Source organism: Hyposmocoma kahamanoa, unplaced genomic scaffold, assembly GCF_003589595.1.
Source record: "Hyposmocoma kahamanoa isolate Upper Pololo Valley unplaced genomic scaffold, ASM358959v1 66, whole genome shotgun sequence".
Taxonomy (NCBI): domain Eukaryota; kingdom Metazoa; phylum Arthropoda; class Insecta; order Lepidoptera; family Cosmopterigidae; genus Hyposmocoma; species Hyposmocoma kahamanoa.
The window spans coordinates 2,325,745-2,353,217 of NW_020653854.1; positions in this window are offsets into that span (position 1 = coordinate 2,325,745).

Below are 27,473 nucleotides of genomic sequence, written 5' to 3' on the forward strand. Positions count from 1 at the left end.
GTCTGGCCAAATGCTTCTTCACACTACGTTTGAAGGACCCGATGTTATAGAGGGGAGGGAATACATGCGCCGGGAGTTGGTTCCACAATTTGATGGTTCGGCATAAAAACGAATTGCCAAACTTTTTAGTGCGGGACGGTATTGAACTGACCGTCCATCTGTGGCAACGCAGTCCGGCACGGGTGGTCCGCTGATAGAAAGGAGAGGAAGGGATAAGGTTGAATAACTCTTCAGAGCACTCACCGTGGTACAGGCGATAGAATACGCTAAGAGACGCTATATCTCTGCGAAGCTGTAACGACTCCGCATGCTCAGTTACATGAGGATCGTTGACAACACGGAAGGCGTAGCGCTGCAGTCCATCTAGGGCATCGAGCAAGTACTTGGCAGAGCCGTCCCAAAGGTGCGAACAGTACTCCATGCTGCTTCGGACCTGAGCTTTATACAACAGGTATCGCAGCTCTGGAGTAAAAAATCGGTGCACCTTGTTCAGGATGCCAAGCTTGCGCGACGCGGTACAGATGACGCTCTCGATATAATCTTTGTTGCTCATGTCATGCATACAATTGTCAATGCATACAATTGGGATGGGCTGCATTCGGTAAGCTGGGTGACGTCATGAATTTTTATTTCTCCATAGTGCTTGAGCGCCCACTTATTCAACAAATGTGTTCTGCCCACAATTAGTTATGGTGCCGAGCGTGGTCGCTCACACAGAAGGCTGTTTACAGAATGAGAGTTGCACAGAGAGCCATGGAGAGTGTCATGCTCGGCATCAAACTTAATAATAACGTACACACTCGTAGGCTCCGCACTAGGGAAACCCTGTGTCGCTGGTGCCATGGACACACACATATACAACCACAAACTACACCCAAACTCACGAGAGAAATAAACGTAGACCATACAAACATTTCTCCCGACTTAAAAATCGAATGCCAGCATGGTAGCCGTTTGGAAACAGAGGCAGTTAAAACGTGGAGACCGGGTTTCGTATTCTGTACTGAACTAAGGTCCAGGACATAAGGGATCTGGTAACGAAGCTGATATAGAAATGAGCAGAACATATAGTACGGCATGGTGATAACAAATAGAGTAAGGTAACAACCGAATGGTGGTCAAGAGGTATCTGAAAAAACGTTTCACGTCCTGTAATGACACGTGCAGATGACATTGTCATTTGTGACAAGTCGCGAGTCGTAGATCGCTGTGACTAGCGCACGTTCGTGTTGAATAGTACAAACTATGGGAGGTCTATAGTCAGCAGTGGGTGAAGTCGGGCTGTGGATTCGTGATTAAAACGAAAGCTGAATTTGAAATTCCAAATCAGTATTTTAAAACATCATGTGTATTTTACATTATGAATGCAGTAATATTATGCGAAACACATTTCCGTTTCTTGTTTAGATAGGTTATTTGATTCGGATTACGACTGTGGAAACATGTTTTTTTGTTTCACTGTTTTGTTATTAATTTTGCATTGTTTTGTAGAAAGCACCGAAATTATTAATGGCGATGCCAGGAATTATGTAAGTTCATTCAAATATTTATAAAAACCGTGGTAGCCCACCGCCTTTCAAGCAGAGGCCGTGAGTTCGAATCCGGGGTCGCATCTCTGAGTTTCTCCAAATTTATGAGAGAAATTTAATTTGCCATGAGCTTTTCGGTGAAGGAAAGCATCTCGATGAAACCCGCACATACTCAAATATTTCAGTAAGTACCTATATGGTTATTTTGATAGTAGTTATTCAGTTGAAATTTTTATAATTTCCGTATATCGATGTTTTACTGTCAAGTGTTATTATTACCCGGTTTCATTAATACATTTTTACTTGATCGGTTTCATTAATACATTTTTACTTGATAATTATTATTATTTTTATATTTATTAAAATAATAAAAGTGGTTCCGTTGGTTTTGCGATTAGCACTAAAGAAAAAAAAACATTTCTGAACTGATTGCATTACAAACGTTCTAAGTAGTGCTTTGGAGATATTTTTGTCATCAGAACAAAGAGTAACATACAAGGACAGAGAGTATCATGATACAGGATGATAATATCCCGTTTTGAAACTAAATTACTGTTGTATATTTTTTATTGTTCCAAATAATTCTGTTTCAAAGTTTTGGTTTTCCAAGTTTTGTTACATATATCTGGAGATGAATCTTTGCAGGGTGCATACTATGCCACAATTAAAGAATTTGTATCATGCAAAGGACCGAAATCCGTTGATGTGTCACGTTTTAATACAAATATATCAAAAGTTGAAAATTCTTTTATAGGTTTTTTGAATATTACGATTTTAGCTAATACTCAAGTGGATCAGGTATAAAAGGTTCTTTATATTATAATTTATTGTTAATAAAAAAAAAATTAATTGTTTCAAAAATAAATATTTTTTTAATGTATATATATATTGACTACCTCATTCAATTTCATTTTTACTTAATTATAATCATAGGCGCTGTACATTAATTCATTCTTAGAATATGTTCTCTAAGCGGTGGCATTTGAGAGATAAGTAATAAAATAACTATATGTCTTTTCACAGATAAGAGTGTATATTTACTCTTTCAAAGACAAAATAAAAAATACTTTGTGGAACTACAGAAGCAATTCACCGTGCCAAAATTTCATTGCAGCTGGAGTTATTCAACAGTTTTTCAAGTCTTCAAATTGTTTTTTAAAAAAAGTGAGTAAATACATAAGCACAAATAATTTAGCTTCAAACGCGTTGAGTCGCTGTTTATCGATAAAAAACTTTTCTTCCGTTTGGTTCATAATGTGTAATGCAAATGATATTAAAAATAAGAAATTACTTTTGGCAATATTTTAGCCGCTCACGCGATACATGCAGCCGTAGACGCATACCACACCTAGAGGTGCCGGTGATGATTTTATACCGATTTATCGGATATCGAAGTTATAACACGTAAAAGAACTAATATTAATTGCTATTTCGGTAAATACTCTAGCGAACCATAAAGTTTTTAATGCCTGGTTCTGTCATTTAAAAAAAATAAACAACTTCAAAAACACGTCACGACAATCGTGTGTGTTATTGTTTGGGCTGGTGATTTCGGTGTTTATTAATTGAAAACATACCGTAAGTAGCATTTTTTAAGTTTGCCCTGAATATAAATGCTTATAAACTATACTTTAAGGAGTAATTTCATGGTAAACGTTAGAACCACTCCAACATCAAATATTTATCCAAGTACCCCAAAAATTTCATTAGTGCTTTTTAAGTGCAGGATTTGCGGTGTATTACTGCATTTTATTTGAGATGTTTTTGTTGGTAGTACGGAGGATATTTATTTAGCAATGCAGAATAATAATTTTTATTTATAATAACTTGTATTTAAACTGAATGCTTTTCTAATTTGCGAAACCAAATAGCCGCCATTTTGCGGTAGGTTGAGCGCATCGCGTGAGCGGTTAAGTTCGTTCCTATTCTTGTATTATTTGCTTGCGCGTATTTTGTGTCCAAACTAGCAGTTTGATACGCATGGTAAACGTGTATCGGGTATCTGTATCACCATCATAGTACAAAATGAACACCCGGCTATATTATTTTAAAGTAATGCTTAATGACTTTATCATAAAAATAAACTATCGCATTTGTTTTATTTCAGGGAACATACGCATCACATTTAAATTTTACTGACATTACGTTTCGCACGTTTGGGTCGAAGTTTTTTTATGGAAATTACATCGCAAGAACTCATCTTCTTTCAAAAACGGAAAATATTTTTTGTTCCTTGACATCTACAAATATTCATAAACTTTAGTTATTATAGTATTTAATGTCGTGTAGTTCTTTTATTCTTTATTATACATTATGTTTTTACATCGTTTGGCACATTTAATAGCTTAGTTGCAATGCGCGTTTCATACAGATTAAATTTAATAAATAGGTACAATCGAGTTCTTAGGTTTTCGCGATTGTTACACATAGGAAATGAAACTATTTTTCCAGATTTAAATCGCGTATATATGTTTTTTCAAACAAACCGACGTTTCGGGCCCTTTACAGGTCCCACGGTCATCAATCCCAGATCTTCAACCAGTTATCATAACTGGTTGAAGACTGTACCACCCCAGTCAACCGTGACCATGGGACCTGTAAAGGGCCCGAAACGTCGGTTTGTTTGAAAAAACATATATACGCGATTTAAAACCGGAAAAATAGTTTCATTTCCTAAATAGGTACAATTAAACACTGGTTTAATGATGAAATCGAGGGATCTAGTTTTATTCATATTGCTCGACGGTACAAAGTTGTAAGAAAATCTGACCATATCTTCATCCGGTTATTTTGTTTGAATTTGTTAAGCCTCGTTGGTTTATTGTATTTTAATTATAAACAACCTGGCCTATTTCATAAGCAATCTTTTGTATGATAATTATATCGAGTTCTTAGGTTTTCACGATTGTTACACATAGGAAATAAAACTATTTTTTCGTTTGTTTTTTCAAACAAACCGACGTTTCGAGCCCTTTACAGGTCCCATGGTCACGGTTGACTGAGGTGGTACAGTCTTCAACCAGTTATGTCTAATATTAATGCACACCACCCTATTTTTTCACTATAGTTACAAGAGTTATTAATTAAATACCTTATTTTTAATTTTACAATGAAAACATTCCAATTTACGCTACATTAAATTTTACAAATTATTTTATTGAATGAATTTTTATTAAGTTTAATTTATTATTAATTATTAATAGAAATTAGAATAAACTAAACTAAAACATATTAATTAGTACTGCAGTCTTATGTCTGTTTGGGATTTTTCATTAGAGGAAATACTGGATCCCAAACTGGTGGTACGGAGAAACCATCTTCCCTGTTGAAATTAGGATGTTTTTTAATTTCAATGGCCTCTCGCAGCATCCTGGGCAGATAACGGACTTCTTTTGCAAGGAGCTGGGGTTTGTCAAACTTCATTGAATGTGTAAGTTTATCCATGACATGCTCGCAGACTGCAGACTTGTTTACGCGACGATGTTTGACATCAGCTATATGTTCTTTGACGCGGGTACAAATACTTCGCTTTGTTTGTCCAATATAAGAGAGACCGCACTCACAGTCAAGCTTGTAAACTCCTGCATCCTGTAAGGGGATGTTACATTTCACGGGTCTCAGGAACTGAGAAATCTTCCTCATGGGCTTGAAATAGGTGTTGATAGATGCACGCCTGAGGACTCTTCCGATCTTGTCTGTAACACCTCTCACGTAATACCTTACCATTATATATATAAGGTATAATCTTACCAGATGGCAGGTCTTCGCTCGACTGTTGGTAGTTTCACACGGGGTCTGCGGCATTGGCGTGGAATCCTCAACTTATTCGCATGTAGGACTTGCTTTATATGCTGAAGTTCCCCCACCAGATGATTACTGTCGCAGACACCATATGCTCTCTGAAACAAAGATTTGCCCACGGGAGCTAACTGGCTAGGATGGTGATTCCCAAATGGTAATTCCCATCACCATCCCCTTACAGGATCCCCTGTCATGCTACGGGCAGTATATGCGTGGTAAACCTCCGCGTGACAATATTTATTTCAGTTGATAAAGCTAAGTTTGCTTATTTGGAAATTAACTATTGTTATGTATTTTGAAGAACAAAGACAACGATATGAAATTGCGTAAATAGCTTCTATATATCTTCGCTGTTTAATTATCACCGGGAAAACGATGAAACAAAAAATCGGGCTTTTGCAGTTTCTGTTTTTACATATTTTACATTATATTAGTTGTTATTTACGTATTTCTAATTACTCTCTTGTATTGAACTGTATTAAAAACATTATCTTCACCTCTTTCCAATAATTTATATGTATCAGTTTGTTTGTTTTTATTATTTCTTTTCATCTCGCTCGTCACGCTCAATTTTTAAGTTGATAAAATTACTGTTCAGAACTGTCAAAATGTTTAAAAATCAGCTGTAACCTTGCAGCCATGTTTGGCAACGTGTTAATCTTTTACAGTCATTGGTCGGGGCACTCGCGATGACATAAAAATGACGTCACAGTGCACGCCATGTTAGCTATTGTGATAAAATTTTAATATGCCGCTTATAACTTAAATTTCAGTGCTAAATGGATAAATAGCTTTATCGAGGCAGCTTCCTATAGGGGAATTACTCCGCGACGATACGTCATCCTAAATTAAATGGAGCCTAGACTTTAAATAGATTAGATATCAAAACATCAATAATTTAGTCAAAAATTATAGTATAATGTTTATTTTCTAAATTTCCAAAACGTAGGTTTGACTCATGTTTATTTTTTAATAGTACTTAAATACCTATAGTACCTACATAATATAGAAACAAAACTACGGTATTATTTTTTGAGACAATGATTTGCAGCAAATATTTAATAGGAAATAATAATTTGTCACCAATGCACTCAAGTTTCAATAAATAATACAGGTTCCAAGAAGTCCTGCAATTTGTAGAAGGGACTGTTCACATTATTGTTTCGTTTAGCTAAATACTGATCACTGCTTACAAAATATTATATAATTGTAATTTTAAAAAATATAACAAATGCTCAACTTCAAAGTCAACTTATTATGTAACAAATCATGTTTGTATTGCAAAAACGAGCGATTAGTTCTGTGTACCGTCGAAGCACTCGGGTTTCTCTCAGAGAAAAGTTTAAGGAGACTGGTATCATGACTGTGGCATCACAGGACATTTACTCAAATATTTTATCCGCTCACGCGATGCGCTCCTCCTACCGCAAAATGGCGGCTATTTGGTTTCGCAAAATAGAAAAGGATTCAGTTTAAATACAAGTTTTTATAAATAAAAATTATTATTCTGCATTGCTAAATAAGTACCCTCCGTACTACCAACAAAAACATCTCAAATAAAATGCAGTAATACACCGCAAATCCTGCACTTAAAAAGCACTAATTAAATTTTTGGTGTACTTGGATAAATATGATAATATTCCGTTTGAGTGGTTCTAACGTTTACCATGAAATTACTCCTTAAAGTATAGTTTATAAACATTTATATTCAGGGTAAACTTAAAAAACGCTACTTACGGTATGTTTTCAATAAATAAACACCGAAATCACCAGCCCAAACAATAACACACACGATTGTCGTGACGTACCTGTTATATATATAACTTCGATATCCGATAAATCGGTATAAAATCATCACCGGCACCTCTAGGTGTGGTATGCGTCTACAGCTGCATGTATCGCGTGAGCAGGTATATGCGAGTATATTTCAATAAGAAAGAAGATATCCATAATATTAACCTTAGAGCTAAGTCCAAACTCATGGTACCACGATTTCGTTTAACCAAGGTAAACATCTTTTATGGGGAACTGTATACGTTTTTACAATAAGATTCCGGAGCATATATTAAGTTTATCATTTCCTAAGTTTAAAAACTACATTAAAAATATTTCGATCGAAAAGTCATATTACAAAATTGAAAACTACGTTAATAACGCTATAATAATAATAATAACGCTCACACTCAACATAGCCTCACATTAGATAAATATGTATGGAAAGACGACAGGGCTCCAGAATCCACACAAATTTGATTCAAAGTGTATTCCATAGCATTTAAGTTTATTTGAAAAGAGCAATCCCTAGAGTTTCTTGCTCGTTCTCAGGGAGGTCAGCGTAGTAGTAAAATAATAGTAATTTATTTTACCTATGGAATAAATAATCTTTGACTTTGACTTTGTAGATTTTTGGTCTTATCACTTTTCATTCAGTAACGAAAAGCGTAATTCAGTTTAGAACGCCCGTAAAATTGATAAATTTTATATTATTTACTATATGTTAAATTATTTATGTTATTGATACAAATTAATCTTAAGCATTCTATTATGTCTTGCTGGTCCAAATTTTTGATAAATAAAACGACTAGAAAGATGTCGCTCAAGTGATGCAGGAGCAGCACGTGAACATATCGCTTTACGTAATCTACGTGTGCAGCTCGCGAGCCTTTCGTAAACAGCCGCATTCGCGGCACATTCGCCAAGTGTGTACACACCTTTGTGTTATGAAAACTACCGTGTATATTTAAAAATGGTCAAAGCAATACAATTCTGATATCATCTGCATAATATTTCCGTTTTGTCATTTGTTTGCATACATTCGATACAGATTCGTTGTTGTTCAAACATGTTTCTTTGTGCAATTGTTTCATTTTTCATTTTGCATTGTCGTGTAGAAAGCACTGATATTTTTCCCGGTGCTAGCAATTTTGTGAGTCTATTCAAATAGTTCATTAATATATAATAATTATAACTTTAAATTATATTCGTTTGATTCTCGAACGGTCCTGAACTGTTTTTGTTCTGATTATAGTCCTCAAGCTATTCTCCTTGTTTTTTTACTTATATTACATGGAATTTTTTACTTTGACACCATGTAATTAAAGTGTTTATCTAGCACTTTGAATTATTATTATTTAATATAATTAGAAACTTATGTCGAATGTCCATGCCGTACAACAGTGGGAACCTCTACTCTCGAAATTGTTGACGAGTATGTCTACCTCGGACAAACCGTCCAATTAGGCAGGGCCAACTTCGAGGACAAAAGTCTTCGAGTAGTGCGTGTTGCTAGCGATGTCTCTGAGACGTGGTTACTTACCATGGGCCTCATAAAAAACCTCAAAGTCACTCATCGAGCTATGGGGCGAGCAATGCTCGGTATTTCTCTACGTGATCGAATCAGAAATGAGGAGATCGTAGAAGAACGTAAGTCACCGACATAGAAGGATTAGCAAGTTGAAGTGGCAGTGCGTAGGGCACATAGCTCGTAGAACTGACATCCGTTGGGGCAGAAAGGTTCTTGAATGGAGACCACGAACCGGAAGGCGTTCAGTGGGACGGCCCCCTACTAGATAAATAAATAATAAATAACGCACACACTCAACATAGCCCCGCACTAGGGAAACACTGTGTCGCGGGTGCCATGGACACACACATAGACAACCACAAATTACACCCAAACTCATGAGAGAAATAAATACAAACGCCATACAAACATTTCTCCCGGCCCGGGAATCGAACCTGGGACCTCTGCGTGGCAGTCCGGCATGGTAACCGTTCGGCCACGGAGGCAGTTAAGATAGACGGATGACCTAGTAAGGGCCGCGGGTAACCGATGAAGGCACGTCGCGTCCGATCGGCTGGTCTGGAAATCTTTGGGCAAGGCCCATCTTCAGCAATGGACATCTTCTGGCTGATATGATGATGATAATAATTATAATAATAACTATTTTATTTTGCAGTTAAATTTTGACAAGTTTTAAAGTAATATTTAATATTTTCGCACTTATTACGTATTTACGTAATATTACAGTATTTATCTTTGCAGGGTCCGTATGATGTAATTGTGGAGGAATACAAGACATGTAAAGGGCCGAAATCAACAGATTTGACTCAATTTAGTGCCAATGTCACTAAAGTGGGGAACACTTTTATAGGCTTTTTGAGTGTTACGGTTTTTGCTGACATTACGTTGGATGAGGTATTATAACCTCTCACTATTTATACTGAATTATTATTCAAATATGTTTATGTCGGCGGGTTTTCTTGATACAGAGAGAACAAAACGAATACTTGTTATTTCATTCGTTTTTATTTTCATTTAAAACAACTAATATTGTACCTGCCTAGTTAGGTACAATATAGACAGGTAATATTATAATTATATTTTCACAGGTTAAAATATATATCTACTCGATAAAAGACAACGTTAGAAAGGTGTTGTGGAACTACAAATATGATTCACCATGCCAAAATTTCGCTGTAGAAGGAATTATATACAGTTTGTTTAAGTCGTCGAATTGTTTTATAAAAAAAGTAAGTTATTAAGTAAACAGAACGTAGACATTTCAGTTTTAGATGCGTAAAACAGCTTTTTATCGGTAACTGCTATTCGCTAATTCTGCCGACATGATATTAAATTTTTTCGACTTTGCTTTTGGTATACTTGTATTATATCATATTATAGCTAAGTAGCTTTTTTGCGCGTATAATTTGGATAATTATTCTCTCAATTTGGATACCGTTCATGAAACACTACCTTAATGAGAAGAATTTTAAGATACTTCTACCTAAAACGTTGTATAATATTAACACGTCTCTATTTCAGAATGTCTTAGTGTTAGGAAAAAGCATAACACTATTTATCGTATTGTGTATTGGTCTGAGGCCTAAACAAAAATATTATAATATCTATCATACATGAGTTTGTTAAGAAAATGATGTTTGGAATAGAAATTATATGATATCTGTTTTCTTTCAGGGATCATATTCAAATAACTGGAATGTATCTGAATTAACACATCATGTATTGGGACCGAATTTTTTTTACGGAACTTATTATACAAAAACTCATTGGCTTTCACAGAATGGAAATATTTTTTGTTCTTTTACAACTACGACTCTTAGAAAACTTTAGTTATTTTACTTATATGTCACGTTTTTTTTCTATTATTTTTTGTACCAGATTATGAATTTACATTATTTATCTTATGCGTGTAATTCGATCGCTAGCTTGAATGTGATCTACGTATCACATGTTCGCGTATCAATTCAAGTGAAAACTGGCAATCATGAATTGCGTCTGTGATGCACGACGGAGTTCTGGTACGAGACAATTATAGAAAAAATATTCAATGAAAAGATATTTTTGCTTTTAGTTTGAAAGACTTCATTTCCCGGTATAATCATCTAAGAAAAAAAATTGTGTGTGTCTCAGAAACGCTTAGTTTTTGAAATTAAGTAATTTGATTCAAATAAAACCATTACGTTTAAATTAAAAGGAATAAAGACAGCAATTTAAGACAAACAAAACAAAAAAAAATGAAACAAGTTTCGTACGACAACATAGTAAGTTACAACAAAATTGTAGAGTTCTGTATAGTATATAAACATATTTTGAATGTGTATCATTTGAAATTAATTTTGATTTCTAATAAAACAACGTTTCACAATGAAATACGTGTCTTTTTCGTAATAGTATGTATTTTTAAAAGCTTGTTCAATTTTTTGTTGTTTGTTACGCTTATAACATTAATAATTATGCCAATTATCTACCAAACCCTAGCCCTAGGAAACAAGCTTATGCCATAAACCAATAAATTTAGTAATAATCAGTAGTAAAAGAACCAGTAATTGAGTGGTCAATGGGGAAATTTTGAAAAAGAGGACATACGTAAATAAATGAATTTAATCTTGAAATATGACCCTTAAACATAACAACATTTGCATTGTAATAAAGACTTTATCGTAGTTAAGAGTTATAGTACATTGAACCAAGGGTTTGCTGGACGAGTATGAGTTACAAGACGAGCGCCAGCGAGGCCTTGTGGTAATACGAGTCAAGCAATTCCCGTTCCCGCCGAAGCATGTATAGTATATTTCTCAAACAAAATTTCTTAATAATAAAAGACTAAAGAGAGGAAGATGTATAATAGAAAAAGAGAAAAAAAATTTAATTAACATTAAATGTAATATTTGACGTGAAAAAAAATGTTATTGTTTTTCCAGGCACATTAATAGTAGTCTGCTGAACTTCTGAAGATGTGTTTGAATGTGTATTCGTTACTTTATTTTCGTTATCGCTCTTCCCATTAGCACACATTTTCACGACAAAAATACAAAAAAGATGAAAATACAAAAGAATACTAAAACACTCAGAAAAAACACTCAGAGAAAATTCCTTCGATCCGGTCGGATTCGAACCGACGTCTTCTTGCATACCGTGCCAGACGCTATACCAACTAAGCCACCCACGGAACGAACCAACGGCGCTACGACTAAAAAGTCGTTGAAAGACCAAGTACAAAGACACGACGCAAGCACATAGAAAAATTCGTGAGGTCCGTTGGTTCGTTCCGTGGCTTAGTTGGTATAGCGTCTGGCACGGTATGCAAGAAGACGTCGGTTCGAAACCGACCGGATCGAAGGAAATTTTTCTGAGTGTTCGATCTTTGTATTAATAATTATAACAAACTAGAGGAATAATTTCACAAAAAATAATTGAATATCAATTCAATAAAAATTTAATTAAAAAGTTATAGTTACAAAAATATCATTAAAAACTCAAAAACAAATATCTGCAACAGGCATACAGAAGAATCCTGCGGTCATTCTTGGACTAGTGTTCATTACCTGATTTCCTTGGCAATTTTTGTTACTTCAATATTCAAGTATATTATCGTAATGATTAAATAATATTTCACGATACAATACTCGAATATTAAATAATATTAATACTAAAACACTTTAGTTTAAATGTTACCGCCATTTTCTTTTTTGTTAAGTTAGCGATACAGGTAGGTATTTTTAATACTCGTAACTGTGAACACTGGGCAGTTGCCTGTATGGGCTATGGTTATTAGTAGGTAGATTTAAAAGTTTATAAACGTGGACAGTCAATGGACAGTAATGGATTTTCATACTTACTTTACATACAGGCCTTGGCCGGAAAGAAGTCGCACGGTTCTTAAATAATAAACTTTCCGTGTTCGTTTTTTGAAAGTAATGCAAACATTTCCGAGCATGTTAGAGAAAATTTAAAATACCTTCACTGATATTAATAATGAAAACTATGTAAATATATATAGTTTATCAAACAATTTGGAATCTTTTTACGTTTTCCAAGTCACATTTAACTGCCTCCGTGGCCGAACGGTTACCATGCCGGACTGCCACGCAGAGGTCCTAGGTTCGATTCCCGGGCCGGGAGAAATATTTGTATGGCCTACATTTATTTCTCTCGTGAGTTTGGGTGGAATTTGTGTTTGTCTATGTATGTGTCCATGGCACCCGCAATACAGGGTTTCCCTAGCGCGGGGCTATGTTGAGTGTGTGCGTTATTATTATTATAAAAAACATTTATTTGAACTTTTATCATAATTTTAAAGCCCAAAGTAAACGGATTGGTTTGTAAAATAAAATCATGGTTAACATTTTTAGTCTTCGATTAAAAAGTATTTTTTGGGATCTAAATCATGTGTATTTTTTTTTTCAAATTAATCAATGTTTCTAATTCTTTACTCTCATGATCACGACTGGTTAAGATGGTACTGGTCATCAATCATTCATGGCTAATATTAAATAATAAACCACTATATTCTGAACTACAGTTACAGAAATTTGTAATTTAAATACCTAACCTCATTTTCCAAAGAATATACTTCAATTTACGCTACTGTTTTACACGCCATATTTTTTTTTTCATTTAATTATAAATCACTAAAATATTATGATTTATGGAATAACAGCAAAAACAAAAACTTATAATTCTGAAAAAAAAATAATATCGGTGTACACACAAGTCGCTTCACTGCGCACGTTTTTTACAGATTTTCTAAACAACATTAATTTCTACAGTTTTCAACTAGTTTGATTGCTGAAGAAGTGTGAACATACTTGTTTCTTCTATGTATGTGGATAGGCGAAGAAAGACTGCAAAGTAAGATTTTCATCTGCAGAACCACGCGTATGTCGCCGACTATAGATTCATTTGCAGTGAAATATTTACATTTCTATTTCTTGTTAACCAAAAATTTCACAGCATTTTGCTGATTTAATGAAAATTTGAAATAATTTTTGGTTCCAATTCAAGAAAAAGCTTATTTATAAGCATTTAGTGAGTTACTTCTACTTCTGTATCGTTCAATGAATTTGTCAATAACCGTTAAACATGTTACCTTTAGACTCTAATTCTATTCATATTGCTTGACTGTACAAAGTTGTAAGAAAAGAATGATGGCAAAAGGTGACCCAAAATCAACGTAGAGCCGTTCATGGACTTTGTTAACATAATTTTATGTTTTAGTATAAGCCTAGTTATTGATATATTTTTAGAAGTCAGGAATAAAGAAATTTTAAAACAATATATTTTAAAATAGATGAAAGAAGACTACGCAATTGATACAGTTCGACCATACATTAGGTAATGATTGAATGTTTAACCTACCTAAAGTATTGACTATTTTATAGTACAACCATTAAACTTTAAAGCTATGAAATACCTAATCAAATAATCAATTACACAGTAATGATATAAAGTAAAAAATAAAACACAATGTGACAAAAATGTTGTCAATGTCACTTTGAGATTAAGAACAGTGTTACCATTTGTAGCAGATTTCGACCATTTGAGCAGATTTAATTTTTATTCATTTTCATTACGGCAGATGATGTTGACGTTATATTAAATGTGGCAGAGTTTGGCAGATTTAGGAATATTCAGTGAGTTCTTTATTATTTTTGGGAACAAACTGAAAACTTCATGTTTTCTGCTACTACGAACAAACATCTGAAGCGAATTTACAGGATAATGAAAACATAACCTATCAGTGGCGAGGCGTCCATATAACTCAATTCCCACCGGCTTGCCTAAAATTTCCCGGGTACCCATTACCAGTTGCACCGCGCATACTTACTTAAAAAACATTTATTCAAAATATTCACTAATAAACGCGTAATATCTTGTCCCGATGTACCTCAACCAATCAGCGCGAAGTAGGCCGGCGGATCGGCGAGTTCTATTTCATTCATAAAATCTACGCACTCCCATCAAAATATACGCACACATTCGCAAAAATCCGCTACATAACATATAAAAAAGTGGCGGCTGAAAAGCCGCAATAATTCGAGTTATTGTCGAATAGCGTACACTTAATTCCAAAACATTATACTTTAACTTGTTTTAATGTCAGAATCGTTGCCAGATGTAAAACTTTCATAAAATAGTGTAACAAATTTTTTACAATAGCAAATTAATACAAAATGTGCTTAATTTCTATTTTGTAAATCTTAACGATAAATAGTGTTGTATCTATATTTAATTGGGTGTTTCTTTCTAATACGACTATGTAACGAATGTATGTAGAAGATCATGGTAATTCGTAGGTAATTAAAATAGCAACACTTAGCATTAATGTGTTTGTTTACCTACTTTCGTATCGCGACGGGCAGCTTAAAATGTAAAATTACTTTAAAAGCTATGGTTCTTTTGAGTGTAGAATAAGTTATCCCGTGAAATGAAGTGAACTGTGTCTTGTGTCCTAATAAGTGTTGTGTTCAAATGTCGCCAAGCGCCTTTTTAACGGCAAAAGACATTTTTGTTAAGAGGAAGCAGAGGAAAAATTCCTAATCTTCGATTTGATTTTAGAGGGGTATATCCACTTTAAAGTTAAAAATAAAATATTGTATCAGTAACTACACGATAGCATAGACATTAATCAGAAACATAAAACAATAAAGTTTCCTCGATAGATAAAAATCACGAAATGACCTCTAATTTTCACATTTTTTCGTTTTATCCTCGACATGCTACAAGTTATTAGGACAAAAATTAGATAATTAATTATATTTATGCATGATCGACAACTGTCACTACGGATTTTTTTAATCCCTTTAGTTTTAGAGTTATTCCGCTAAAACGAATTTGGTACTTTTAATGCGCAAAATTCAACATCTCCTGTCGCATGTCACGCGAACTTCAGGCATATATTTGTTTCACAAGTTTGGGCGGAGCCAACGTCAAAACTTTTTTGGCATACTCCCTCTTAAAGTAAGTGTTTTTTGTTTTTCAAAAACTTAAAGCTTCGGCTTTACCAAGGAAAATTTTCCCGCGTCGCCATTGTAACCTATATCAACTTTATAACCCCAGCTTCTACATTCTGTACTCAATTAGCTTTTTTGATGCTTTGATAACGAATCACAAGTATTGATAGGTCTTTTCAATGCACGTCATCAAAAATCCTTCTTTGATCATTCCTTTATCCGAGTATTTTATTTGAACACTTATCACCTGAAAATTAATAACGAGTCACGTTTTTAGTTGTAGTACTGCATGAATTATAGTCCTGAGTTGCTCTGCGACGTTACGTTGTCCTAAATGAAATAGAGCCTATAAATATAAAGAGGTTGTGTATGAAGTTTCTCAAAATAGGTAGCCCTTTCGATAAACGTAGGTAAAAGGAGGTCACTATTTGAAAAGTTTAGGGTTTTTGGTTTGTAACGAGGTTAGAAGTTTGATTAAAATGTAATTCTATTGTAAAACGTAAGCGAAAATAACCTGGAATGAATAGGCTTCGGCATAGGCTTATCAGTTTTACATGTATTAAATTTAAATTCTCGAAGTAGAGTGTATAATAAATTCTGAACAAGTTGAAGATAATCAAAACTGTTTTATCAAGGGTTTTCTTGATACAGAGAGAAAAAAATGAATACTTCGTTCATTCGTTTTCTATTTCCGCCATTAGTGACGGACCTCTGGTAAAGCTCCATGTGAAAGAGTGTCCAGTGAAGTACTGCCACCTTGCGTATTTCTTCCACTAACCAGCGACTTGTACGTCCTTTCACTTGATGTCGTAAAAAAACAAAATCTCATCACCCTGCATTTAGATATTTCTCGAATCGACACTGCTACAATATATTCTATCGATGTGGATGACGTTCATGAAGCACCAGCGTAATGAGAAGTATTTTGAGATACTTCTACCTGAAACGTTATAATATTAACATGTCTGTATTTCGGAATGGCTTAGTGTCACGAATGAAAAAAAAATAACACTATTTATCGTATCGAATATTCAACAAGGTCATGTTGAGGCCTAAACAAAAACAGAATTATCATACATGAGATTGTTAAAATAAAGATTTTTTTAAAAGAAATTACACTATATCTGTATTATTTCAGGGATCATACTCAGAATACTGGGATGTATCTGAAGTGATATTTCATATATTGGGAACGAATTTTTTTTACGGTTTCGCGAAATCTCATTTCTTGTCTAAGAATGGAAATATTTTTTGTGCTTTGTCAACTTCGACTGTTCGAAAACTTTAGTTATTACTTATTATACCTATATGACACGATTGTTTTGTTCCGTATTATGAATTTATATTAATTAATCCGCGTATCTCACGATCACGTATCAATTCGTGTGAAAACTGACAAATTGAAGCATTGGGTGTAACAATATTTATATAATTTTAAATAATTACAAACGTTTGAAATTTTTTTTTTCCTTCTGTTATTCGTCCTTGTTGCACCAAACCGGAAAATATGGGGCGTTCGTTTTCGTTCGTTTAAAACCAATAATTTTTAAGGAAATAAATTGTGAATCAGTGTTATTTAAAAGTTGTATTGAAAAAAATTAACGTCTTTTTAATCATTCTTTGAATTCGCTGGATTGAAATGATTCGACAGTATCATCTTCGGCATGTCTCACTGGCCTCCTAGATGCTCCTTGTTGAGGCTTAAGTCGCTTCGCTTCAGAAATTTTTTTTACATTAAAATAAGTTTTTACAAACTGGTAACGGGTCCGATATTCAAGCGCACATTTATAAATCCATGCCAAAAGGGCGGAGCGCCACTTTCTAAATGAATGAAAATTACGCCATCTAGAAGGGAGATCGAAATGAGTTTTTGTCACAGGATACTAGATAGTGTTATACATATTTTGATGCAATAATATCAAAGTGTGAGTAACATCACTCTCGGTCGAATGTTACTGGTAACTATAGTTACCAATAAATTACAGTACCTACCCCATTGACTTACAATTATATAGACGTCGGGTCCGCGCTAAAAAGTGTCCGCACTTGTAAGGCGCTAAAATCGTATACAGAGCGCGACACTCCGCTATAGTCTTCATTTGTTCTACGGACAGCGCGATACTGCGATGACATAACAATTTAAATTTCGAATAGGTTGACTTGGGACATTTTTTTCGTGGTTTTTGTATTAGACCCGTCGTCCATTTATTTGTAAGTCAATGACCTACCCGATTGGTGAACTGTTTTACAAATAACTTTGGTGTTACCACACCAAATTTAGTATTTCACTGTTAAATATTCGATATCCTAGTATAAAGAAACAAATATTCATGATGCGTCCCTATAACAGAAAAAAATGTGAAAAAAAACTTTAATGGCTGGAATGTTGACGTTTAGTGTTCAATGAAGACTTTAATTGTGACAGATGAAATTATTCATTAACTTCCATTGACTTACAATTATATGGACGTCAGGTCCGCGCTAAAAAGTGTCCGAACTTATAGGGCGTTAAAATTCGTATACAGAGCGTCATTCACGCTTTAGTCTTCGTTTGATCGACTGACAGCGAAGCAAGCAAAATTAGACAGTACTGCGATGACATTACAATTTAAATTCAACGTTTTAGCTTTTTCATATTCCTTTACATGTCACTACGTTTAAATAGGTTGACTTGGGACATTTTTTTCGTGGTTTTTGTATTAGACTCGTCGTCCATTTATTTGTAAGTCAATGTTAATTTCTGTAATTATTACCTATCAAAATAATCGTCAGGATGTGCTTTTTCAGATGATGTTAAAACTTTAACATTTGGTATCTTATTGGAAAAAAGGTCATCAAAGTGGAGGTCATTGCACCTTGTGATTGTATTTTTGAAAAAAACTTATTCATTATTAAAATACCTTTTGGAGTAAAATATCACTTGAACACATAACTTTATTCAATAGAGGTTGTATTAAAACCTTTTTTATGGCGTTACATTGTGAGTTGTGATAGGATTCGTCAATTTTCTTCCTCGCGACTTATAGTTTTTTTACGCCATTTTCGCTAATTTTCGCGATTTTCGTCGCTACCCGCGACTGTTATTAATTTATTTTAAAAATTGTTACACATTATATTCATATGATTCTAGTGTTAATCGATAGGTATTTAAATGCTTGTCATCTTTATGTATGTTTTGTTTCTTAATACAGTGAATAAACAAAGTGGTTAGAAGTTAAAGCGTAAAATACTATGATAATTTCTCAAAAGTGTTCAGTGTACTCAGAAATTAACAAATAAAGTCGTCGTATTACAATCATAACTGTAGTCTAAACAAAAGTTACTTAAGCGCTCTTATCGCCCATGTTATTCGTTTTACGGTAGCTTAAAAGGTTCTTGAGTTTCAAGTGTTTATATTATACGTGTCTTATCGCCACCCGTAATGTAAACAATAAAAAAAGATACCATTTGATTAGAAAAGTGACAGGTATCAAATGTCATGCGCGCCGACGATCAAGTGGATAAAAGTTTTACAACTCTTTAAATCGAAAGATAACATAACACTTCTCTTGACTTTGACTTAAAACACTAACTTAGAGAAGTTATTCAATTGTGCCAAATTTCATTGCTGTAGGAACCCATGTCCAAACCTGTCTAATCCAACCGTTTCATTTTGAAATTCTTTTTATAAAAAGTAAGTAATTACATAAGCAGAAAGAAAATATTTTAGCTTCAGATGCGTAGAACCGCTATTTATTGGTAAACACCTTTTCCTTCATTTCATGACAATCGGCAGCGTAAATGTTATAAAAAATAACAATTTATTTTGGCAACGCGTTCGATTCATGCTTGTGTCATTGCGTGCGCGTATCATTTTCATTTTGTATGCAATGTAGCAATCTTGATACGCGTGATTAACACAATGTCGGATATCTGGATGACCATCATAGTACAAAATGGATATCCTATAGCTATATTGTTTGACAAATGTGCTTTATGATATCATCATAATAAAATATACCATTTTTGTTTTATTTCAGTGAACACAAACGCATTAAAAATTTCCTGACATTATTCGTACTTTTGGTTCTAAATATTTTTATAGCAAGAAATCATCTTCTTACAATTCAGTTTTTATATTATTTAATATTATTTAGTTCCTTTATGTTTTAATTTACTATAGATTTTTATTTTCAATTAAAGTGACAGAACGATTAAAGTGTGGGCAGCTTCATATATTACAGAGTGAACATCCAGATCAACCAGCCCGCCACACGACGCGACCGAAAATAAGCCGTCGTTACGCCCGTTGGTCGGCAGATGACTCATTTTGCGTCGTCGTGTGAAACAAACCGTACTTTTATATGAAACCGAATGCAGCCGCAACTCATAAAACGCAACTCATAACTCACAAAATTACACTCGTCTGGCCGCACACTTAATCATATGATATGATTTATGGATAACAGAAAAAAAAAACAGAAATTTATTATGCATATATATTGCTTTGTTATCTAATAATGAGCGATATCAAGTGAAGGAAGGAACATCTCATCCTCCTGACAGCAAGCGATACGTCTACCTAAGCGGCCAGTTACAGTACGCGAAAGTTGCGCACTGCCGCAGCCGCGCGATGACCGCCCAGTTACCACGCTTTTACGTACATTACCGGCGAATCTGACTTCTATTTATTAAGCCGAATTTCACTGAATTCTATTTATTACATTCAAATTCATGTCGAATAAACGCGCCCTAAGAGTTTTATTCAAAAGATTTGCAACGCATTGCCACTACACCTGTCACCCTGTAACTTAAAGATGTTAAGACCTATGTGCCTGTAGTTTAGTAGTACCCTTGTACCACCAACTAAACTTCCGAACATATTTTACTTTTAGGGAGCCATAAATTACAATGTAAATATTATTAAACATCTGTACATGCTATTTTTCTTTCGATTTCACGCAGCTCCTTTAAATCATACCTGACTTGGACGTTTATTTCTTGGTTCATAAAATTCTCTCGTATAAATACGTTTATTACAAAGACATATTATGTCATACTCGAGGTACTTTTGAAATTGCCAATTTTTCCCATTACGAACACAAGAATACCATTATGAGAAGTGTTCCTCGTTATAACAGTTACATATTATTAAAAATAATATTCTGCAACATCCCGAAACCACCTCTTATATTTTATTACCTGGATATCACAATCCTCAGCAAAAACTAAAATTCGAAATGTCATCAGAATTAAAAATACCAATCGTAAACCATGATAGACAAAATGCTCGTCTCTGTATAAATAAAGTGCGTACCATCATAACCTTGCCACGGTCACCACTCTGAAAATCATAAAATTCCTTTCTTTCCAGATTACCGCTGACGGAGCCGTCTTAAACACGTAAAGTGGGAATCAGGCATCGTATATAAATCGCTACCGATATCGTGCATATACAGGGTGACAGGTTGAACGAGATAAATATTTAAAGAGGCGAATATGTAGCGGGCACCCATACCGAATATGTAAAAAAAACAGTACCTATTTGTTAATATTTTTCTCTAAGCAAAATACTGCCGTCACATTTTGTAACACTGCGCAAGATTAAACATGCAGCCAGTGCCCGCTACCCTTACCGGCTTCTGCGCACGCTTGGAATGAAGGGAAAATAGTACTATTTAAGTATTTGTCTCGTTCAACCTGTCACCCTGTATAGATATGATAAAACGGTTTGAATTATAAACTAGTGGATTAGTATATGTCATACGGACTGCCGACGCCTAAACGCTCTCGATGAAAATTAGGTTTAGGTGATGGCCCACTATGTTATCCGAATACACTAAGAAGCGCAGCGAGCGAAGCTTTCTTGGCATCAACTCAAACTTTAATAAAAAATAAATAAATATAAATATTTTATTCTTCAACACAAAACAAACAACGTATAAGATAAAACAATTGCTTAAATCTATGTCGAAGGAAAGGTAAAACCCCTAGCAATTTGCAGGTTTTTCACCTGACAAATATTCGCCGCTAGACACACTGTAGCATGTAGAGACGGCATCTTTTAGATTAAATATTTTATTATACGTGTGGCGCACTATAAGTTTCCGGAACGAATAAGAAAAAATACTATAAATTTTAGGTTACAAATGAATTTCCCGTACCTCAATATATGAGCGTTAGTTCACTTCTTCATACAAATGAACCAATTTTGAAAGCATTTACGCCACTCCTCCGTGACAATCTCTGAAACATATTTTTCATACTCTTCGACAGCCTCCTCAAGTGATGAAAATCGTCGACCGCGTAACTGGTTCTTAATTTTTGGAAATAAATAAAAGTCACGAGGTGCCAGGTCGGGACTGTACGCGGGATGGCTCATAAGGTCAACGTTGTCCACCTTAAAAAATTCATTTGTCTGTCTGGCCGTGTCTGGCATTATCATGGTGCAAGATGATACGGCGTTTACGGTTATTTTTACGGAGTTTGCCAATAATTTTCGGCAAACAAATGGTTGTGTACCAATTACTATTCACGGTGCAATGATTCTCTAAAGCAACAGTAGTGACGTGTCCAGTTTTATTAAAAAAAGAAGCAATCGTCCGCATAAAGACACTTTGCACGCGCGCCACTTTGGTTGGTTTCGGCTCATCTCGAAAGACCCATACGCTCGATTACTGCTTTGTTTTGGAGTCGTAGCTATAAATCCATGTTTCGTCACCTGTTACTATGTCCCACACCAAACTTGACGCCCCTTCGTTGAATCTGGTAAGCATGGCATTGCACCAAGTGACGCGATATGCTTTTTGAGCCTTAGTCAGATTGTGTGGGATCCACCGAGAGCACAGCTATTTCACACCCAAATGTTTGTGTAGTATTGATTGTATTTGAGTCATGCCTATGCCTAAAGATACCCAAATCTCATGGTATGTCACATGCCTGTCTGTTTTGATCATACGGCGCACAGCATCGATGTTTTTGTTGTTCACAGCAGTGGACGGGCGACCATCACGAAATTCGTCACTGAGATTCACGTCACCGCGTTTCAATTCTGTAAACTAGCTATAGAAAGTTGTCTTGGATGGTGCTTTATCGCCAAAAGCAGTTTGAAGCCGAGCAAAGCTCCGCCGAGCTGTTAAATTACACTTAAAGTCGTAGAAAATCATACTACGAAAATTTTCACGGGTTAAATCCATGGTGATATACATCACCAATTTCTAAAATAACGCCACAATGTAAAAACAAGTGACAGTCAGATGAAACAAACTGTATTGTATAGCCAAAGAGTTCCATTATCAAATGTTCTAATTACTTTTTAAATATTGTTTATGTAAGTGGCCAGTTCCGAAAACGTATAGTGCGCCCTATGTATTTACATTCACTACAGAAATAAAAAACCTTAAAATCTCAAACGACATACGCACTGTCCACCAACCGTTCTGCACTTAGCAGCAAAGAGTATTTTACTGGGTACATTAATATAATACAACAGGCAGAGAATGGAATCTAGTATACCATCTACGAAAGCAATTACCTTGCTGTTTTTCAACCAATATGAATTAAAATTGAAACTAGTTTAAAAGATGCAATTCTGCAGATCGTAACGAAGCATAGACATTAAATAGTATTTTTTTAATATTGTCAAGTGACGGGACAAACAAGTGGTAAGCGACACGCCTGTCCTTAATAGCAGATGCAGTGCCAATTGCAAAGATCTCAGGGGCACTGCCACTGCGCCAGTCTGCCTTATCGGCAGAAATAGGTAAGGTGGCAATACTTTTCTGGGCGCACATCTTCATTATTTCCCACGGCAAAATAGGACTATGTAGAGTGCGTTGTCTTTAAAATATGACGGTTAATTCACAGAGCTAAACGAGTGTCGATGGGAGGTCCAAGGTGGAAATACTGCCACCTTACCTATTTCTGCCGCCAAGCTGTAATGTAAGCATTACTGCGTTCCAGTTTTGTACTCGGCTTATGCGAGTTAATCGTAGTTAGTCGGTTAAGCAGTAGAACACCCTGTAAAATAGTTCGTCTAGAAAGTACTGCCACCTTACCTTTTTCTGCCGCCAAGCAATAGCGTAAGCATTATTGCGTTCCAGTTTGGAATGGTAAGGGTGCTGGTGAAATTAAAAACACAGGGACTGATCAAAACTTATGTCTTAGAGTGATGGGCGCAGTGGCAGTGCCTCTAACACCATTGCGATTCAAAGCTCTGAGTGGTACTGCAAATGTTATGGACAGGCGTGTTCGTCCCATCACTTGATATTATTAAAAAAGGCGAACGTACGTTTCAAAGGACGGTTGTAGACTGTCCTAAAAAGGATAGCAACATAACTGTTAAACGAAATAAGGGTACCTAACCTAACCTAACCGCCTCCTACCTGGTACCGGCGCGAGCAAGACTTCTAACCGCTCACGCGATACATGCAGCCATAGACGCATACCACACCTAGAGGTGCCGGTGATGATTTTATACCGATTTATCGGATATCGAAGTCATAACAGGTAAAAGAACTAATATTAATTGAGAATTTCGGTAACTAACTCTAGCAAACCATAAAGTTTTTAATGCCTGGGTCTGTCATTTAAAAAAAATAAACAACTTCAAAAATACGTCACGGCAATCGTGTGTGTTATTGTTTGAGCTGGTGATTTCGATGTTTATTTATTGAAAACATACCGTAAGTAGCGTTTTTTAAGTTTACCCTGAATATAAATGTTTATAAACTATAAGGAGTAATTTCATGGTAAACGTTAGAACCACTCAAACGGAATATTATCATATTTATCCAAGTACACCAAAAATTTAATTAGTGCTTTTTAAGTGCAGGATTTGCGGTGTATTGCTGTATTTTATTTGAGATGTTTTTGTTGGTAGTACGGAGGTATTTATTTAGCAATACAGAATAATAAGTTTTATTTATAAAAACTTGTATTTAAACTGAATGCTTTTCTAATTTGCAAAGCCAAATAGCCGCCATTTTGCGGTAGGAGGAGCGCATCGCGTGAGCGGTTAAATAATATTACAAAAAGTAATAATGACATATGATCATACGTCAACAGTGCTTTTTACCACATGACGGTCACAAAAATAACAGGAACTACATGATGTAGTATTTTGTGAAACTTTTTACCTCTTTCTTCAAATGTTGACATTGATGTGATTAGTCCAAAAGTGTTACTTAATAGTTCACTTATTTGTTTGAAATCGAATATGAAGTCTCTTGCATCCGTTCTCGAATTCTCAGTGCAACATAGTCACTCAAGCGTTTTCAAACTCTTCCACGAAATTCGTATCGTCATTGAATATACAGAAATAGCTATCAATCTGCGAAATTTGCCAATATTTAAACGTAATAGAGTCTAATAAGATTGTGATATTATCACATCGTCTACTCGGTAACAAGTATGTTCTTCCATATTTGCGTGGGTACATTTTTTCGTGGGCGTTTCTATTTATATTGTGAATAGGTGGAAAAAGCTTTCTATAGCTGAAAGAATCAAGGCTATGTTGCCAGCGATAGCATTGTTTGTATTAAGCATAGTGCTTTTATATTGTACTCATTTTTTAACCCATATCAAAAAAGGACGATGTTCTCAATTTAACTGTTATTTTTTGTATGAGTTACGCTATTACTCCGATACTTCATCGGGGATAGTGCAAATACGCGTATGTAGTATTGGTAAAAGACGCGTATCTGTAGTAAACCAACTTTTACAGGAGAGGGATTTAACGTTATTACATTGTTATTTCAATGGCTACAACTTTCACTTTTGCACAGCATGCATTAATTTATGTTGTCTACGGGCTTGTAACAATAGATTCCTATGAATTGCGCTAATTTGGTTGGCGCGCCATTTACGCTGATTTGATTTTTCCACTAAACTACCGTAATGGAAACTAATTATCCAATGCTAGTTACGCGTAATTGCAATTTGTGAACTGATAATATGATCGATAACAATGATATATTTTTGAAAATGGGGTAGCTTAGTAGTGGTACTAATTCAATTTGAAGAAGATATACCAACGTTAAGGCTGCCAACTAGGGGATGAATCCAGTTAATTGAATTTCCGTTAATCGATTTCAATAAAACTTCGCACGTAGATGTAATTCCTATGAAAGTAAAATGTTATAATGACCTAGAACTGATCTGATAATGGAAATGGCAGACAGATAAGAGGAACTTCTCAACCTTGTGTTTCGGCTCATATTATTTGTTTTGACGAGGACTTCCTTATTATGTGTTACAGTTATCGTTGAGCAGACCTCGTGGTCTCCTCAACGATACACACATATTTGTATTGTACAAATATATTTGTATTATTGTCTTATATTACTTATACTATTCTAGACATACTAAAAATTTTCAAATGAGAATTATCTTCTATTAATATTATGGAGTTTTCCATCAATGGCGGGTAGATTTTGATAGTTCATAGCCGCCATATTGTTGAGGCTGCTTTTATCAAATGTGTTGTTTATTTTTCAGTGATTAAAGATAAATCATCATGGTAAGTTACAGCGACAAGCAACGCGTACGCTACGTGGCACACAGCTAATGCCACAATGGATATTCTCCACGAGCGAATTAAGGGCGTGGCTGTCTCACGCTGCGGCGACGTGAACTGGCCATTGTGATAGTGCGATTTAACCCGTACACTTTTTTTTTGAGGAGTTTGCTTAGGTCACAAATATGTGCCAATAAGCCGCAAATGACAAACGACCTCAAACTCAAAGCGACATAACCAATTTCATCTCTCAAATTCAGTCTGATGAGTCATTGAAAATTGGACTTCTCGGATACTTAAGTTCAAAATTAAAACATTCGCTTAAAATGTGTCTAAACAAAAATTTAATTCCATTGCAATTCATCCACATATTACTTAAACACCTATTATTATTAATTTCCTAAAATTGATTTTAATTATTCTCTGTATAAAAATTTAGTAATTTTTTTTTAACAATCCATCAAGGCTGTATACGTGTTTGCTTTTAACGATATTTTATAGTTCGAGTCGTATTATCTACGGAATAATTTAAAAAAAGAAACGCAAAAAAACTCGTCATTTACCAAATGCATTTTTGTGTATTGTGAACCATATTTATATTGTACGTATTTCCTTGCAAATGCGATGAAAAACATTGTATGTATCACGGACGGTAAAAAAATAAAAAAACTCGAGTTATAACAGCCTCAGCCTTTAATCCTCAGCTTCTAATAGACTCTCGTAAGCAATGTACTGTTATTCAATTTTAACATCTACCCGCCCTTAAAGTAAAATCCTTTTTTAACCAATGTGATAAGTATATGGATTGCTTGACAAGCCAGGGCTTTCATCTATATTTAAATAAGTTGTCTCAAGCGGAATCAAAGATTTGAAGAGGAAGCCGGTTATGTACTGTTGGGCCCAATCATCGAGTATGTAACCAGAAATAGAGACGGAATAAGGGTACATACATTCCTGGTAACTCATCAGTGATACATCACTTATAAATATCAACTCTCGTTTGCACTGAAATATAGACAGCGCCAACAACTGGCCTGTGTGTACGTCTCTGTATATTCGAAAAATATTCTATATTTCTTGTAATAAAGATAACATCTGTAACAATGGCGTGCAGTAGCCATTCGGTAGTGTGGTGAAAAATAGGAAAAAATATCTAATTACAAAACAAACGGAATCAAATTTCATCGGTAATTAAATATTAAATATGTAATTTTGCAGTATTTGTGCATTATAGCAAACCCGTCAATTGTTTCGAATTCGGGCTGGCCAATCGGAGCACAGTTGTCACAGTCATGGTATGGCAGAATAGTTTTCAAACAAATGAAATGACATTTCGTCTCTATTTCTGGTTATATACTCGATAGGCCCAATACATTACATATATTAATTTG